This window comes from Armigeres subalbatus, chromosome 3, assembly GCF_024139115.2.
Source record: "Armigeres subalbatus isolate Guangzhou_Male chromosome 3, GZ_Asu_2, whole genome shotgun sequence".
NCBI lineage: Eukaryota > Metazoa > Arthropoda > Insecta > Diptera > Culicidae > Armigeres > Armigeres subalbatus.
The window spans coordinates 307,432,448-307,444,223 of NC_085141.1; the positions used below are offsets into that span (position 1 = coordinate 307,432,448).

The 11,776-nt window shown below is 40.8% G+C and overlaps 1 pseudogene; it reads left to right on the top strand.

Annotated features, from left to right (window-relative positions):
- Positions 1–11,438, top strand: part of LOC134225168 (zinc finger protein 189-like) — a 61,648-nt pseudogene extending 50,210 nt beyond the window's left edge.
- The last annotated feature ends 338 nt before the right edge of the window (positions 11,439–11,776 follow it).

An 11,776-nucleotide genomic window follows, 5' to 3' on the forward strand; every position in this document is an offset into this window, starting at 1 on the left:
CTGTTTTCGCGTTACGTAATTAATGGATCTTCCCTTAATCAAAGCATCAACAAAGTCAATGGTCTTTACCTAGTTGATTAATAAGTAAAATTGATTTCTAGGGTTTTTGTCATTATTTTTCCCTATCAGATAGACTGTCTCAGAAACACTCAAATTCTCCATCGGAAAATGATTAAAGAGCAGCTGTAAGTAAGACAAATCTCTGCTAAACACTAAACTTCTTCTATCTATATAATAAAATGAAATGGTCTGTGTTCGTATCCGCATAACTCGAAAACGGCAGGATGGATTTTCTTCATTCCTTTAGCAGATATGTTCGTAACAGTTTCCGACGGGTTTATATAATATATCCTTTTGCGAAAATCACGAATAAGGTTGTAAATCGTAAAAACTAAAACTAAGAACCGTATGGAAATTTCACGGGCAGTCCACAATGCGCATTTTGCCTACTATGCAGACAGGACACATCTGCCAGGTACTAGTTCTTAAATAAGTTTGAAGTTCACTAATTCAGCTTATGGCTTGCAAATTCGTTTAGAACTTTCAAAATAAGCATAATTTTCATAAGGACGTATGTAACAAAAGTAAACAAAACGAGGTTTTCAATATAACATGACAATTACATGCGACTTTATACTGTGGAGCATCGAAATCCGTACACTTAAGCACCTTAGTATATGAAAAAATCATTAGAAAATACGAATCGAGTGTAAATAAAACGTTTGTCATTGACACAGGAGCATGACGGCTTCTACTTTTGAAGTGTTTCATATTTACTCATTGAAAACTACGAAAAATATGATAAAATAATGAATAAAATCAACTCTCATGACTCGAAATCCGTCACCATGGACGGATTTAGATTCAAGGATCAAAATCCGTACAGCTATTTATTAACTAAATATTTAAATTGAAGCAGTCTGATTGACTAAACTACCGTAAATAGTTCGATACCTTGGAGAAGCGATCAATTCAATTTGTATTCCGCTTATCTTATGTAATGATAATTAGCAATTAAAACCAGAGCTTAAATATTCATCTTCATTGAAACAACTTCGGTCCGTGACAAACATCCATGAATATTCAAAACATGGAATGACATAGTCGACGACTACTCCACGACTCATTCATTCGACTGTCACTGAATGTGTTTACTAGTGCAGAAAAAACATATAGCATTGTTTATATTGCTGTTTACCGCTGAAAGTGCCTCGCGGATGAAAATCGGATTCAGTCCTGTGTGATAAATCACCTTTACTCATTTAAACGTGTTCAGATTTCAGATAATTTATCAATTTAGTGTGCATAAATATTCAATGACTAATATTCAACTGAATATTGACGTCGAAAAACTATCAATGTGTCTGGTAGGCTGACAAGTGAAGAAAATGGACTTCACTAAAAATTTCGATTATTTTACACTCTGATTAAACACACATTACTTTGGTGCAATTATGCTCTCCGAAAACAATATGGCGGCAAAAACAACGCGTTTGGTGGGTGAAGATTTTTTTGATTTTGTTGTTTTAATTTCAATCTTCTTTCATTTAAATTTCTTAAATGTTAACTGCCAAGTATCTGAACAGATAAATTATTTTTACATTATTATCTTTAACCCCTTTAATTTATTGATATCTCATGAGGTGGAGGATTTCGGTGCTGTACGGATTTCGGTCCCGCACGGTTATTCGCATCGATTTTACTGATGTTAGATCTTAAAATTCTTTAATTTAATCTTTTTCAAATCGACGTGTGAATTTTCAATTTTGAGGTCTCACTGTTACTTACGTCGCTTTAACATATGGAACTAAACCGACCTATACACAAAAAGCAAAACAAAACAAACTGCGTGCGTCAATCGTGCACTATGGAAAACCACCAATGTACTGCAGAATGTACAGCATACCGGTGTATGTATAATTTATCGTTTTCACAGGAATTTAAATTAACTGCTATGACGTGAAAACGCCTATTAAGTGCCATGTATTGATGCATGCCAGCGAAAAAATATTGAAAAAAATTTAGTTTTAATACCTTATGCGGCCGACAGGTACCCGGTTTCTTTTCAAATTCAGGTAGATATTTCAATGAAATAGCTGAAAGCTGAAACTCGTGATATCTAAGAACTCCATAAAATGTAGCATCTGTGAAAATCACGTTGATACAGTGAGGAGGGACGTGGGAGGGCATCTGTTTTTTACCACGTGGATGGCCGACAGGGTACCCGTGTTCCCTAAATTGATATTTCATAACTTAACAATTTTCAACCAGTTTTGATAATTTTGACAGTTTTAGAAGCAAACTCATATACTTTTTGCCCATTGTCAAGGTTTACAGTTTTTGTCCATGGTTATACAAGAAAATTTGTTTAATTATTTAATTTAATTTATTGAATCTTTGAAGTAAGGCTTAAGAGTCTACACACGTAACCGAAGGACTATCAACCAGTTTCAAATATATTACATGTTCATTGCTTGCTGAATAGTCGGTGTTCAAGTATATATTCCTGTTCTCCAAAACCCATGAGTAAGGCCTCAGTCATCAAATCCTGGAATGAGATCTTATGGTCTCTAACGTTACCAAAGGTCTATCACAAATTCAAAAACGTACATCTCTTTTGGTGCTTAGCATATAATGCTTTAGTATATTTCGAGTCATCCAATGACCTTGTTGTTTTGTGAGTTCCAGGTGATCTACGAACTCCATACAGTCAAGGTCTTCGGAAAATCTCCGTAATGAGGCGTTTATCGAAAAAACAAGTTGCGTTACCCTTCTTGGTATACAGTTGTGTTTCTTGTAGTTCTTGTTGTTCGTGAGTTCCAGGTTGTCTACAAACTCCATACAGTTAAGATCTTCGGATCAATCTCCGTAATGGAGGCAGTTATCGAAGAAAACAAGTTGCGTGACCCTTCTTGGTATGTGTGTATTCCAAGTAGTTCTTGTTGTTGTCGAGGACTCACTCCATAGAGTCGAGCCTGGGATCGACCTCGTAACAGGCAGCGTTTGAAGAATAAACAAGTTTTGAGACCCTTCTTGATAAATGTTTGTATTTCAAGTAGTTCTTGTTGTTGTCGTTGGCTCCAGGTATCTACGAACTCCATAGATTCAAGGTCGGTGGATCAACCTCCGTAATCAAGGCAGTTATTGAAGAATAAACAAGTTATAAAGTTGTGTGACCCCTTCTTGGTATATGTTTGTATTTCATGTAGTTCTTGTTGTTGTCGTGAGTTCCAGGTAGTCTACGAACTCCATACAGTCAAGATCTTCGGATCTATCTCCGTAATGGAGGCAGTTATCGAAGAATAAACAAGTAGCGTGACCCCTTCTTGGTATATGTGTGTATTCCAAGTAGTTCTTGTTGTTGTCGTGGGTTCCAGGAAGTCTACGAACTCCATAGAGCCAAGGTCGGTGTATCAACCTCCGTAACGGATGCAGTTATTGAAGAACAACTGGGAAGGACGGAAGGTAGCGGTTTTCCTCCAATACCTTTTCCGAACTTAATCTATCACATGTTGTGCATATGCATAATCGAGTTTCAGATTTAATTTCCACTCCGGGTGGCTCAATACCCGGGCAATTAACTTTGAATGTACTGAACTCGAAAGGCGATCCCTCTTCGCTTATGTGGTCGGGTTGGGATCTGACGACTAACTGGCACAATCTCACACAACCCTACTTCATCAAGCGCCGTTGGTGATGAAGCAAGTGTGTAGGAGCCAGATAATACTAAATACTCATCCTACTTGGTTGGCATTGTACAAAAACATATATTAGAGAGTTAGTTCTGAGAATGTATTGCAAGAGTTCGGCTACATGCCCGGTGCTGTGAATTTGGTTTCATCAGTACCCGCTAAGCTGTGGAGGACGACGGAGGTCCTTCGTAGCTTAGTAGGGAAAACACCAGTCTAGCATACTGGTTTCGTGGGATTAAACCCCACCAAAGTCCTGTAAATCAATCTCCGTAATGGAGGCAGTTATCGAAGAATAAACAAGTTTTGTGACCCCATCTTGGTATATGTTTGTATTCCAAGTAGTTCTTGTTATTGTCTTGAGCTCCAGATAGTCTATGAAATAGAGTCAAGGTCGATGGATCAACCTTCTTAATGGAGGCAGTTATTTGAAAATAAACAAGTTGTGAGACCCCTTCTTGGTATATGTTTGTATTTTAAGTAGTTATTTTCATTGTCGTGGGCTCCGTAGCAAGGCAAAATACGTGAATGGAATCCGTATTTTTTTGTCGAAGAGACTTACAAACTTATTAACAGGTACTCATAAATGATTCATAATAAGCTACAGGCAGTGAAGGTTTAGGCAAAATCAGGGGTAGACAAAATCTGGGAGTGACAAAATCGGGTCAACCTCATCTGAGTGAATGTACGCATTCCTAGTACAGTAGCCGTTCGATAACTGCAAAATGTTTACTTTTCAGTTATCGAATGCCGTTCGATAACTGCAACGCACTTTAGACGTCAAACGGTTGTCAATCGACGTCAGATGCAATGAAAGTGCATCTAAATGTGCAGCGCAATGCAGCTGTCATTGAGTCTGACATCGGTTTGAAGTTTAGCGGTCCGATAACTGTAAAACTGTTGCAACTATCGAATTGCAGTTTAAAAGCATTGCAGTTAAATGACTTGCAGTTATCGAACATCTGCTGTAGTTTTTGTTTTTGCCATGGTACTAGGTAGTCTATGAACTCCATATCGGAACGATCTGCAGATCAACCCACGAACGGAAAGCTATTGGTACATGTTTGCATTTCAAGTAGTTCAAGTTGTTGTCATTAACTCTGGGCAGGTATTGAAGAATAAACAAGATGTGAAATCTCATCTTGATATATTAGCATTCCAAGTAGTTATTGTTGTCTTGTTGTTGTTGGTTCTAGGTAGTATACAAACTTCATTCATATCCCTAATATGAAGTTGTCTACTCTTTGGAAATGAAAAATGTAGATAAATTGGAACGATACAACTTCACGCCAAGAACGTGAAGGGAAAAACGGGCTAATATCGCAAAGATCATGTACCATATTAAAATTAGATTGAGGACACTCCTCACGGAATCCAAGTTTCAAAGTGCTCGCGTTTTCGGGGCACACCAATCGATACGGAGGTCCGATAATTAAAATAACAGTTGTGCGTTACTTCCGTATCGAGTGGTGTGCCCCCGAAAACGCGAGCACTTTGAAACTTGGATTCCGTAAGGAGTGACTTCAAAGACCCTCTAGATATTCGTGTAAGCCTAGAAGTCTTACTCCATAAATTTCTAGGATGACCATTAGCATATGCCATGAACGCTTTTTATTATTATTTTTTTATTGGGGCCCTCCTTAGCCGTGCGGTAAGATGCGCGGCTACAAAGCAAGACCATGCTGAGGGTGGCTGGGTTCGATTCCCGGTGCCGGTCTAGACAATTTTCGGATTGGAAATTGTCTCGACTTCCCCTAGCATAAAAGTATCATCGTGTTAGCCTCATGATATACGAATGCAGAAATGGTAACCTTGGCTTAGAAACCTCGCAGTTAATAACTGTGGAAGTGCTTAATGAACACTAAGCTGCGAGGCGGCAATGTCCCAGTGGGGGATGTAATGCCAACGAAGAAGAAGAAGAAGAAGATGAACGCTTTTTATTCTAGAACCCCAAAGGCATGTACCAAATCTAAAACAGGCTCTGGTGTATATCCTAATGACTTACTCCAGGGTTTTCTTGGATGACCATGAACATTTGAAATGGGTGCATTCTATTCTACGTACCATAAAAGGCATGTATAACTATTCAAATAGGCCGAAAGAGCTCTGGTTACGCGTGAAGTTCCTGAGGATTGTTCAAGTGCAATGAAAGCGGTATATTCTATGTACCACAAAGGGCATATGCCACTTTTGAAACAATCCGAAAGGTATCTGGTTACGTGTGAAGATCCTGAAGCCTATTCAAACATTTTCTTGGAAGACCATAAACATATGCAATTTAAAGGCCTATTCCAGGGTTTTCTTGGATGACCATGAACCTATGCAATGGATGCAATCTATTCTATGTACCACAAAGGGCATGTAACACTTTTGAAAAAATCTGATAGATCTTTGGTTACGCGTGTAGATCTTAAGGCCTTTTCCAGGGTTTTCTTGGAGGACCATGAACATATGCAATAGAGGCGTTCTATTCTATGTACCACAAAGGGCATGTACCAGTTTTGAAATAATCTAAAAGATCTCTGGTTACGCGTGTAGACCTGATGGCCTTTTCCAGGGTTTTCTTGGACGACCATGAACATATGCAATGAAGGCGCCAGAGGACTTATCCGAGAGATTTCTTCGATAGCGCAAAACATATGTAGTACACCGTCTAAGACGAATTAAGTACTGTCCATTTAATTCCACCAGTTAATTTTCGTTATCTTTGCAGATACGTATTTCTGAACACTGAAGACGACCACACAGTTGTGGTCGAAATACGTATCTGCAAAGATAACGAAAATTAACTGGTGGAATTAAATGGAATGTACTTAATTCGTCTTAGACGGTTTAATACATTCCACTAAAAAGAGCTTAATATATTTTTCTGATATGTAGTACATTTGATTTCAAGATGCGCAAAAAGCGTGTACCACTTTTGAGACAAGTCCATAGACCCATGGTTATGAGTGTAGTCCTTAAGGCCTTACTCCAGAGATTTCTTGGATGACTCGGAACATATACTGTGAACGCATTCTATGCTAAGTACCACAAAGAGCATGTACCGTATTTGAATTTGCATAATAGGCCTTTGGTTACGCGAGTAGATCTTTAGGCTTTACTCCAGAGATTTCTCGGATGACTAAGACCTCATTTCAGGGATTTTTGCATTACCCGAAGCATATACTGTGAACACCTTCAATTCTAAGAAGCGCAAAGAGCTTGTAGCATATTTGAAACTGGTTGAATGGCCTTTGGTTACGCGTGTAGACTCTTAAGCCTTACTTCAAAGATTTCTTGACAATGGGCAAAAAGTATATGAGTTTCTGTTTCCAAAACTGTCAAAATTATCCAAATCGGTTGAAAATTGTTGAAGTTATGAGAGTATCAATTTAGTGGAACACGGGTACCCTGTCGGCCATCCACGTGTGTTTTTTGTTGGCCGCATAAGGGTTAAACAGTTTGTAGCCGGCACGGAGCGATCCGTGGTAAAAAGCACGTGGCTTAAGCGCCACTCCATTAAGGAGACCACGGCCTAATTTATTTTGCCCGGATGAGACTCTCTCAAGGCGAGTCCATTTTAATTTTCCCGATAAGGATTTATGGATCGGTCCAGCCAGCAACAACGAAAAGTGCCAAATCGGGTCCACCCTATCTTCCCTCTATACCGTACAGCCACATCATACACTCAAAGAGTGGGTGAGAGCCCATCAGAACCTAATACACTCTAAGTGGGAGTGCGCCTCTCATCATCGGCGGACTCTCTCCTCTCACCAACAACCATTAATAAGCTGGAAAAAACATAAACAATCCACAGTCAAATTCAACATTGGAGGACGGGACTCGAAAACTAACAAACAATTCGCGCTGTGACGTTAAAACACAATCAATTAATCAAATGGCTAGGGGAACTACATAGAGACATTTTATTTAGAGCAACACATGGTATTTTATTATAGATCTTAAAACTAACAGGATTGCATGTTCGTTTGCTTTTGCTTTCGCTTATCTGTTTTAGGGTTTGTGTTCATTCATAGTTTCTGTCTCCTATCTTGTGTGCGGTTTCTCTTCCCTAGCTCTCTCTTTCGTTTGTGCTCTGTGCTGTGTCTTAATGTGACGTCACGCTTCCACGCAGCGCAGCTGCTGACTAGTCTGCGCTCCTGCTACTTGACGGTATTTTTGGTGGTGGCGAAAACGGCTCACGCACGCATGTTTCACGGGTCCGTGATGGCGGACCCAAGCGGTCGTCGGTGGATTGCGGCTCACGAAAAAATGTTTGGCTTTAGCAGCACATTCGGGTCATCAGTCTACGACTGGCACAAAAAACGTTCCTCCGCGGCGCCCTCCTCGGACGCCGCACTCCAATCAAAAAAAGGGTTTGATGACTCACCGGTTTGTTTGAGCTTACTGACCCAGTCGATGACCTGCCGGTGGGGTCGACGCTCCCGGCTTGTTGACGCCGGCGATGACGCTTCTTAATGAAGCCGACGCAACAGAATGGCTTTTGCTTGCCGGTGGTTTGACGGACCGGTTGGTGGATCTCGTCCACGTGGAGGTCCCCTGGCCTTCCCTCGGACTAATATGGTGTCGGATCGGTCCGCTTCCGACCAATTGACGGTTGTCGGGGATTTTCCGTCCGTTGGGGAGAAGCGTCGCGCTTGGGTGCGAAAAGAATCTGCGGGAAAATCAAGCCAATCTGGCTACACAAAACACATGAGCACAAATACATTTAGCACACTTTAGAGCAACAAACTTTATCTTCACAAGGTTTTCTTCGCCTACTCTCGCACACAAAATCTATACGCACACTTTCTGCCTAATTGCTAAGGAATGAACAATTATGAATTGACTAATTACATTTAAAGTCACAGTAACACATACTTCCGAACAATTGAAATAATTACTAGCAAACGCGGACACTTCCAACTCATTAGCTGATCACGGACGAAATGATCGAGTCCGTGAATCCTCAGCTCAAGGATGGTGGGCTCGGACACAACCGGAAACACGTCGTTTCCCGACCCCCTTCGTGTACGATCGTGACCTTATTGGCACAATGGATAATTGATACGAAAGTTGTGCTGCTTTCCCTCTCCCACCTTATCCGAAAAACAAATGGCCTCGACCTTGGAGAGCTTGGCTAATTGATAGTGCCCGTTTGCCTACGTCAAGGGACAATTATGTACATTTATTGGCCATTGAAAGATGTAACTGCTTACAATCTACCTTATTTACAAAAACTATAAACAAATTTATACACAATATTCCTGACTGCTACAAGTTTTAGAAAAAGTTTTGACAACTTTCTGTAAAGGATTTCTCGAATCCTCATAATTGTTACATACGTCGTTATGAAAAATTATGCTTGAAAAGATCTTTTCAGCTTCCAGGAATATTCCTGTTTCGCCAGAAATCATAACATATTTCCAGTAAATCTCTAATAAGCTATAAGGGCAATACAATTTGAAGAATAATCGACATTAATGGTTCTTTTTTTTATATCCCATTCATTCTCTTATTTTAGCAGCAGCAGCAGCAAGTCCCAGACGTTTCCGAGGGAATCCGCATCAAACAGGAAGTGCTGGAACCCGATGACCAAAATCTTGTCCAAAACTCGTCGGTGGACACGGGAAGCTTTCCGTTCATGATTTCGGAACCTTATTATCCGTTAGCGGAAAGCACTTTTATGGACAGTACCTCGGAATTGATCCAGGAGATGCCCCCCGCAGAAGAGGATGATCCCAATGAGACGCTCTTCGAAGAAAATTACAAACTCAACGATAAAGGAAGTCATACCTGCGGGATTTGCAATCAGGACTTTGCCTACAAAAGTCAATGTCGGACGCACATCATTACCAAGCATGATCCGAGCAAGCCATACAAATGCGATGTATGTTATTACACGCTGACGACGGAACTCCGTCTGATTCGACACAAAGCATTGACCCACGGAGTGGGAGTAATTAAAATTGACGAGAAGTCTGAAGAAACAGATGAAACCGGCGAAACAGTTTACACTTGCAAGATTTGTACCAAAACGTTCAACACTCTCGTGCGCTTCAAAAAGCACAAAAGCGTCCACGTAGCGTACAATCGGCCATTCAAGTGCGACATTTGCCAGTACCGGTTTGCGTCCCGTTCTCAGCTTACTCAGCATGCTAAGATACATGCGGAGAAGCAGTCCGATGAGCAGGACAATCCAGACAATGAATGGCCCTGTGAGTACTGCGATGAAAAATTGCCTGGTAAACGGGCCTTCAACATGCACGTTCGAAAGTCGCACCCACAGGAGTTGCAACAAAACGAGAATAAAGAACGGAACGAGTACAAGTGTATCATTTGTTCGGAAGCGTTTGCCAGGGAAAGTGTCCTGAACACGCACATGAAAATGCATGAACTTCTTGCATTCGAAAAGGAACGTGAACAACGCCAGGAGCTGGAGATGCTCTTGAAGAAGGAAGCACAAACCCAGCAGAATAGTACGCAGAATGAATCTACAACGGCCACTGCATCCAGTAGTCTGGATCTATCCAAAGTGCACATAAAGAAGAAGAGCGATGTCGATATTGCATTCGTGTGCATGATATGCGAACAGGAATTCGAAGAGCGAGAGTTACTGCTGCGGCATCAAAAGAAACTGCACAAGGAACTGGAGTTGAATATCGTATCCGGGGCGCAAGATGGTAAGTGACTATTCCATGTGACATTTAGTAAAATGGGTTGTAGGTAATTTAAACTTATATTACCTAATAACGTTATACATCGTTGAAATGTTGAATGAGTATTTTTCGGGGAGTGACATTTTTGCGATATAAATTGTTTGTGTTGTTTTTAAGAACACTTTCTCAATATTTGGAAACTTTGCAGCCGACTCAACATCGCCAATGAACGATTCCGCTGATCAGTTAGCCGTAGATGACGATTCGCAGATGATCATAGACATCGATCCGGCGCAACTGCTCACATCGGATATGGATCTCAACCAGAAATCTCGTTCCGGTGGACCCGTTCCCAAGTGTGATATCTGCCAGAAGACATTCCCCTACAATTCATCGCTACAACACCACCTGAAAAACAGCCACAGCGAGACTAAACCTTTCGAGTGTAAGGTGTGCCGAATGCGGTTCGTCTATCGGGCGTTCTTGCAGAAACACGAGTTGACCCATTCCGCGCAGAATATCCGACCCGGGGAGCATGGGTCCATGATGTTCAAGTGCAAGATTTGTTCGGCCAGGTTCCTGGAGCTGAAATCTTTGACCTTGCATCTCAAGTGCCATCGATCGGAAGAGCCGATCGTCCAACCATCCAAAAAGGTGAGCATTTTCCAATGTTCCACATGTACGCAGGTTTTCAGTGAGAAGGGACAGTTGGATGAACACGTTGCCATGGTTCACAATAAGCAGCTGCCAATGGGAACGGCCCATATGCGGAACAAACCGGATTTAAGTCGAGTGGCGGAAAGGCAACAGCCGATGAGCGAAAAGGAGCTGTTCTTTGGCAGCTTATCGATTGTCAAACTGGAACATCCGCCAGAACGGGTTCAAATGGAAACCTCGTGAATGAACAGATCAGGTATGTTTGTGTTGGTAAGTCTTGTTTATTAGTATCTTAATAATTGGACGTATTAGTAGATAAGTATTTCCTGATTGAGAAAACAAATTATTTGCAAAAATTGATTAGCATGTAATTTACATGCGTTACTTATATGAATATATGTGAACAACTTTATAAATGTACAATATAGAAATAGATGGGACAAAAACATGATCACTTTTTTTTTAACTGTTATATCATATCCCTTTATCATCGTCAAACTTTAGTGATGCTTTTCGAAGCACTTATTCAGGGTAATAGACAATGGATTTTTTATGCAATCTGATTCTGGTTAAGTGGACTGGGCAATACCTTACACTTCTTCTTCTTCTTATTGGCATTACATCCCCACACTGGGACAGAGCCGCCTCACAGTTTAATATTCATTAAGCACTTCCACAGTTGTTAACTGCGAGGTTTCTATGCCAGGTTACCATTTTTGCATTCGTATATCATAAGGCTAACACGATGATACTTTTATGCCCAGGGAAGTCGAGACAATTTCCAATCCG